Below are 8394 nucleotides of genomic sequence, written 5' to 3' on the forward strand. Positions count from 1 at the left end.
GAAAGAGGAAATACCGAAAGGGGTCTGTTAAGTTTATTTAACCTAAACCCAACTACCCTGCTCTGCAGCCTGACCCTAACCCTCCTGCTAGTTTCTAACCCTAAACTTTTCCCTACAGCTTAACCCTCCCCTCTTATGCCTAACCCTATCACCTACCTACCCTGTAGCCCAGGGTTGGGGAACCTTTGTACATGATAAAACTGTTGCAGGGCATGCTGGGATGCATAGTTCATAAACAGCTGGAGGGCTAAAGGTTTCCCATCCCTGCTGTAGCCTAACCCTCCCCACTAGTACCTTACCCACCTGCCCTGCAACCCAGCCCTCCCTGCAAGTGCCTAACCCTAACCTTCCTACCCTGAAGCCTAAACTTAACCTTGCACCCTAACGCTGACCCTCGCCGCTAGTGCCCAAAACCTACCTACCCTACAGCCTAAGCCTGACCCTTCTCACTAGTGCTAACCTTTGTACCCTGCAGCTTGAACCTAACAACCCCCCACACACTCACAGGCTATCCCTACGGTGGAAGGTATTTGGGGATGCAGGGGCTGTATTGTGTAGCTTTGCCTAGGGTGTCTAGAAACCTTGCACCGGCCCTGCTGGGAAGCAAATTGATAAAGCCATCACACCCCTCCTACCATGAAGGAAATACTCTGGAGATGGACAAGGAGGATGGATGTGTGCTACAAGAAAATGGTCGCCATTCTCTGCCACACTGATGAGTGACTGTGTGTTCAAGTAGGAGTAAGCTATGTTGTTCTCAAGGAAGAGCAATGATTTTATCGCAAATCCATGCGCAATTCCCCGACCATTGAGAGGTTTTTGCAGTCTGTGCAAATGTGAGTGACTCTGACCCTTCCACTAATCTATGACTGTCAGGGCAGAAGCGGTCATCTCTGACATCACAGACCCTCCTCATAAACACCTGGGCACAGCTGCATTTTTTTCGAATACACTTGGAATATGGCAGGTTTCCACCCCCAAACGCCGGCTTCCTGTCAGTCACAGTCCGGCCAGTTTGTGTTTTACGTTCCATACACATGTTGTGCTGCTAATCACCCTTGTACATACATTATGCCACATAGGATTACACATCGTTTCATCTGTCCCCCACGCCAGTCACAATATAATAATATAACAGTTATATACCATTAATAAAAGAAAGACTCAGGTTCTTATTCAGATCTGATCGCAGTACAAATTTGTTCTCAAAATGGGCAAATCCATGTACACTGCAGGTGGGGCAGATGTAACATGTGCAGAGAGAGTTAGATTTGTGTGAGTTATTTTGTTTCTGTGCAGGGTAAATACTGGCTGCATTAATTTTACACTGCAATTTAGATTTCAGTTTCAACACACCCCACCCAATTATAACTCTCTCTGCACAGGTTACACCTGCCCCACCTGCAGTGCAGATGGTTTTGCCCATTTTGAGAACAAATTTGTACTGCGATCAGATCTGAATAAGGGCCTCAGACACAGTGATTGCCATTGGTTATTTGGTTATTTATTAGAACTAAATCAATTAGGAAATGTCTGGTGGCAAATAAGCGATGCCCATAACCTTCCACCATCTGAGGGGTGTCCCATGTATATACCATATAATATATAGTATATACCATATAATCACACACTCATAGGTAACCATAATATGAATAAAGACTCGGAGACATGTATCTGGCAGAATAAAAGGTGGAATTTATTTGAAACACATTAAAAATATTCAAATATGTCTAAACAATAAGGGATGGTGGCAAAGGGGCCTATTCGGGAATCAGTGAGAAGAGTGGAGGGGTGAGCCAGATGAGATGTTACCCATGGTAACCAATCACACTTCTCCCCTCTTATCACGGTTTCATGAATAGCTCCCAAATAATTAAATCTTAATAAAATGAATGATTTGCCCCCCCCCCCCCCCCCCCCCCCCCAATTTTTATTTTTTTTCAATTGAATGCCAATTTGCTGAATTAAGACAAGCTTCAGGGCCAATCAGAACCAATATAAAGACACATGAGGGGAAAGGGGGTTGGGGAGAGAAAGGATAACACAAGTAAAACTCGGCAAGAGGTGAACCCAAAACCCTGCTGAGGGACTGAGGAATTTGAATTGTTGCCAATTAGCCAAATTTAAATGAGCCAAATTAAGTCCGTCAGTTCAGGTAAAAAAGGTAAAATCCCTCAAGACTTCTGCTGACAACAGCAGCAAGTAGCTAATCCCCGAGTAGGGTAGACAGGGGGAGACAAGACAACAAGGACACGACCAGCTGTAACAGTACTTACGTCCTTGGGTTTCCTCTAAAGATGACGCTGGGGAAATCTGCTCAGGTCGAAGCATCGGGAGTAGCACAGGGGGCAGATGGTGTTAATGTCCAGCCACTGTGTCAGGCATGAGACGTGGAAAACATGCCTACAGGATGTGACCGCCACTTCCTCTCCAATCCGAAACTGGGAGATGCAGATGGGGCAGGACTCTACAGCGCCTCCTTCTGTAAAGGTGGATCTCCTGTAGGATGGAAGGCGGGCAAGGATGACTGCTGGTCTTCGTGCTCCTGCCACTGCTGGTGCTCCTCAGGATGGTACAGTACTGCTGCTGCTGGTGGTCCTCCTGATGTTGGGGCTGCTGCAGATGGTACGCCAGAAGATGGTCTGTGGCGCCCTGACCGTAGCCAGGAGGTATTCGGATATGGCCCAGTTCCAGTTAACTGGGCCAATTCCCTCCGGCTCATCGTTGGTGGTAAATTGCACCAAAGGTGCACAAAAAAAAGAAAATAAAGAAAGAAAAGAAAACACAGATGTTATGTGCTCTGATCACTGATCACTGATCACTGATGATACCTGGAGTAAATGCTGTAAAACTGGTTCTCTCTAGGTGGGGTCTTTTTTTCTTGTACTCACCTCTGCCTCTGCTCAAGAAATGACAGTGAGAGGCCAGTGCACTGAGGTTTTATACCTGGCATGTGGCATGTGGGCGGCAGTTGAAAATGGCAGTTGGTCTCTCTGCCCCATAACCCACATCATCTTCCCACTAATATTACACAATAATACATTTGGGGAATCAGTGGAAAGTGACATATTAGTGCTCAGGAGTCACCACACCAAGAACAGGGTGGAGGGGTTTGGGCATCTGGACCTAGTTTTTTTTTATTAAATCTGTCATTGCCTCTGCCATGTCTCCACTGTTGTGACAGCTACCATTCATGGGGAGCAAACATTATCTATCTATCTATCTGTCTGTCTGTCTGTCTGTCTGTCTGTCTGTCTGTCTGTATATGTATGTATTCATTTATTCTATATATAGATATATATAAAGAGAAGAATGGAGGAGCGCAGAATAAGTGAATCATAAACACAGTTCTTTACTGCAAAAATATGCTGACATACATATAATACTGCTTTCACATTGCAGAAATGGGTAAGGACACGGTATTCTTAAATGGGACTTTAAAACGGGTCTGAGCCTTGAGACCTTTCACATTGCAGGTGAAAACCGTTTTAAAAATCATTTAATACCATTCACACATTCAACCGTTTAACCCCCAAGGGACACGTTTCAAGCCATTGAAATAGAGCCATTCACACTGCCTAAAAAACGGCTTTAAAATGTGTAGGACTCTGCTTTTTAACCGTGTTGAAATACCGGTTAACTTTAACCGGTAAATCAACTCTGGCACTTTCACATTGCAGCCTTAAATGTTTTACAATGGGAAAAAAATGCAATATACCGTTTTAAAAGTGCGATGTGAAAGGGGTATAAGTTAGCTGTATTGAGTACATTATCATGGCTAATGTATATGTATGCAGGGGCGTAGCTAAGGGTTCGTGGGCCCTGGTGCGAAAGGTCAGCTTGGGCCCCCCCCCCCCCTAGTTTATCAAAGTGCCCCCCCCCCCCCTAGTTTATCAAAGTGCCCCCCCCCCCCCCTAGTTTATCAAAGTGCACCACACCAATGGGTTTATTTATTGAGCAGGCAAAACTCATCATGTTGAGTATATCGTCATACCCAACACACCTTGTTTTACTTTCTTAAATCCCCCTGGCAAAATCAAATAAAATTGGCAAGTTTAAAAGAAGCTGCTCAGTAAGTCAAGTCCCAAATACAAACAGAGGAGACTTACCTGTAGGCGGCGGCGGTCACACCCCCCTAGGAAAGAACTCTGGTTGGAGCAGGGCCTGGCATATGTATCTCAGGGTTGCCTACCTGACCTCTCCTTCAGGGAGAAAATGCTCTGTTCCTGGACTTCCCTGGTAATGTATGACTGCCATCACCTGTGGTGAAACACCTTTCTTATCAATTACCTATCTCCCCACAGGTGATGGCAGTCATACATTAACAGGGAAGTCCAGGAACAGAGCATTTTCTCCCTGATGGAGAGGGTCAGGTAGGCAACCCTGACAGATAAGCTGGTATTGTACCATGCAGACACACACACATCACATATCACTACAAGCTGAAACAAAGGGTAATGAGCCTGCATTATAAATGAGGGCGCACCAGACACCCAGGGAACCACTAAGCATTAGATGACACAGGTGTGATACTGTGGTGAGTAGATGATCAGTGAGTGCAACACAAACATGCCCCCTGACCTGAAATGTCAGCTGCCTCCGTTACTTCTCCTAGTCCTAGCTCTGGACACTAGAGACAGGACTCAGCAGCTGTGCGGACACAGGAGGCAGTAAATGTGTCCCCACTTCCGTCTCAACTGAGGCTCCAGGTCCTGGTTGCTCAGTAAAACACGCAGCTGAGTATGACAGTGCTGGGCGGGACGGGACACGGTGGCCGTATATGAGCTGTGATTGGCTGCAGCGGCGAGCCGCTGCAGCCAATCACAGCTCATATACGGCCACCGTGTCCCGTCCACAGCGTGACGCGCGCGGGCCCGCAAAGCAGCACTGGGAACGGGAGCGTTCTGTTCCCTTCCCTCTTCCAGGACAGTGGCGGGGGTTGGGCCCCCTGGCTCAGGGGCCCGGTCGCATCTGCGACCGCTGCGACCCCTGTAGCTACGCCACTGTATGTATGTCAGCATATTTTTGCCATTAAGAACTGATTTTACTCTCCTCCATTCTTCTCTTTATAAAGCAAATCTGTTTGGAGCCCTGGTTGGGAGTCCACGGAGTTGAAGCTGCTGACTGACACCTGGGATCACTTCCCTAAATCTTCCACCAATTGCGCTATTGTATTTATTTATTTACAGTTTCTCTCTCTCTCTCTCTATATATATATATATTTACGTTCGAAGGCATACAGAGTTCTGGATAATGGCGGCACTCCCACGAACTTCCAAATAAAGGCAACCAACACACAGAGCTTGTGCTGAGGTTTTGGGATATTTATTCCCTTTTTCAAAGTTTATGTCTGTGTGCAATGTACGATAGACAATGATGTCTGAGTATTGTATATAGGTGCAATAGGTATTGTGATGTGAAATATATTAGCAATGCTACCTTAGCTTTTATTTTATTTTGTTACTGACACATTTGTATAGGTGCCATCCATTGATGGTGTTTTACTTATACCATATTTCCACCATATTTTACTATATATGGTATACAGATGGGGCTTGTCCCATCTTTGCAGGGCTGGCGCATGGGCGTCCCAGTTCAGTGTAGCCCCCACCGCCGGCGCTAGCCAGCAGGGAGGGTCTGGCGAGCCCCGGCAAAGGATGGCAGGGGCTACATCTGTAGGTGCCATGGTATAGGGGACTATATATGTATAGGTGCCATCTATTGATGGCGTTTTACTTATACCATATCTTACTATATATGGTATAGGTGCCATGATATAGGTGACTATACTGTATATGTATAGGTGCCATCTATTGATGGTGTTTTACTTATACCATATATTACTATATATGGTATAGGTGCCATAGTATAGGTGACTATTAATGTATAGGTGCCATCTACTGATGATGTTTTACTATATATGGTATAGGTGCCATCATATAGGTGACTATATATGTATAGGTGCCATCTATTGATGGCGTTTTACTTATACCATATCTTACTATATATGGTATAGGTGCCATGGTATAGGTGCCATCTACTGATGATGTTTTACTATATATGGTATAGGTGCCATCATATAGGTGACTAAATATGTATAGGTGCCATCTATTGATGGCATTTTACTTATACCATATCTTACTATATATGGTATAGGTGCCATGGTATAGGGGACTATATATGTATAGGTGCCATCTATTGATGGTCTTTTACTTATACCATATCTTACTATATATGGTATAGGTGCCATGGTATAGGGGACTATATATGTATAGGTGCCATCTATTGATGGTCTTTTACTTATACCATATCTTACTATATATGGTATAGGTGCCATGGTATAGGGGACTATATATGTATAGGTGCCATCTATTGATGGTCTTTTACTTATACCATATCTTACTATATATGGTATAGGTGCCATGGTATAGGGGACTATATATGTATAGGTGCCATCTATTGATGGTCTTTTACTTATACCATATCTTACTATATATGGTATAGGTGCCATGGTATAGGGGACTATATATGTATAGGTGCCATCTATTGATGGTCTTTTACTTATACCATATTGCCACAGTGAATACACAAATGCACTGTGTTCTCTATTAGCAACAAGTGCTGCGAGACAAATGTATCAAGCAGCTGCAGAATACATTTCCTGCTGCATGAATCATTTGCTTATTTCTATTGACATACAGAGGTTACATCCTCATCACTTACTTTTCCTATGGAAGGAACTACTTACTCTACAGCAAATAATCACAGACAGTAGCCGACATCCTCACCTGCCAGATGTACTAAGCTTGAAAAGTGATAAAGTGGAGAGTGATAATGTACCAGTCAATCAGTTTCTAACTGCCATGTTACAGATATTGGGGCAGATGTATGACCGTGCGGTATGGGGGAGGAGAGGTATCAGCGCACTGATACCACTTTTCCCCCATGTATGAAGGAGCCAGCATGCGGTAAAGGACAGGGGCGCCCCTGTCCATAGCGGTGCTGCTATCTAAATGATATCGCTGTTCCGCCCGATGCTGGTTTTGGCTTCACCAGCAGCAGGCTAGCGAAGCCCTATCTCAACAGCAGGGACAGTGCTTTCCCTGCTGTTAGCTCTGGGCTGCGCTGGGGATCTCGCGTGATTATGTGATGAATGTATATATGTTACAATAGAAGGTTATAGGCATATAATGCCTTAAGAGTTGCTCTTAATGTCAGATATATCTTGGTTGGTGATATATGCCATCCCCATAGGGGACATTATGTGCTGTACTCTTCCATATATATTGCCTTCATGGAAGGCAGCAGAGGCTTTCATGAAAAGCAGAATAATTATTAGTTAAACAATGAACTGTCTTCCCCCACCGGAGGGAAATGGGCTGGACTGCCCGGAGAGAGACTAATTACAGGGCAGACTCAATTACCCTGTTCAGAGGGGTTAACGGACATTTGACAGTTAACACTAGATTAATAAAGCTGGGGTGCTCGTGACCAGCGCGAGCCCCCGTTTTGCCCGCGGAATGAGGAAGGTTATAAAGGGGAGGAAAGAGCCGTTGTGAAGGGAGATGTTACCTCAGGGAGAGGAATAGAGAGATACTGCAGAGCTGCGCAGCCGGATAAGTAGCGGAGAGCGGTGCTGAGACCGGCGGTAAAACTTACCAGTGTGTCCGGGTCCCTGACAGCGTCGTCGGTGGCAGCAGGGGAGACCTCCGGCGGTCTGTGCAGAAGATCCCGACGCCGGGTTCCGTGGTGAGAGGCGTCATCACCGGGCGGCATCTGAGGTGATCCCCGCTGAGAGTCCGGCGCGTCATACAGGGGGCGGCGTCCATCCGCCTGGAGGCCGGAGTCTGCAGCGTCACCGCTGGGCGGCCTGAGAGGCGGGGAGAGAGCAGTAAGCCCGGCAGCAAAGCAGGAGACTGGGCGGACCCGGAGGCAGAACAAAGGAGTGAGGGGCGCGGTGAGTGTGTCTTACTCCAGCCCCATATTTAACCCAACACCTCCCTCCGCAAGTCCCGCAATTATATACAGCTTAGTGCAGGCTGAGTCAGTACACAAAACGCCCCCATCTCAGGCAACTCAGTGCAGGCAAAGACAGTATCCAAAATGCCCAAGTAGGCAGTATCGTCCCTCTCCAGTGCAGCCTATCACCTTTGGTACATAGCAGCCTAGTCAAGTCAGAGTGACAGCGTGTCCCCTATGCATGGTTGCAATATACAGTGAATGCCAGAACATTTCTAGTAATATCTACTGTTAACAATCGCAATACAGTTGGTATGAGTACAGCTTAGTTATACTACGAAGAGAACTGTATAGCTGCTTATTAAGGAACAGCAGCTTAGTCTTGGAAAGCACCCTGCTGTCAGGTTTACCAGTGACATTAATGGGTGAGCAATG

Source organism: Crinia signifera, chromosome 8, assembly GCF_055691185.1.
Source record: "Crinia signifera chromosome 8, ASM5569118v1, whole genome shotgun sequence".
In the NCBI taxonomy this organism is placed as follows: domain Eukaryota; kingdom Metazoa; phylum Chordata; class Amphibia; order Anura; family Myobatrachidae; genus Crinia; species Crinia signifera.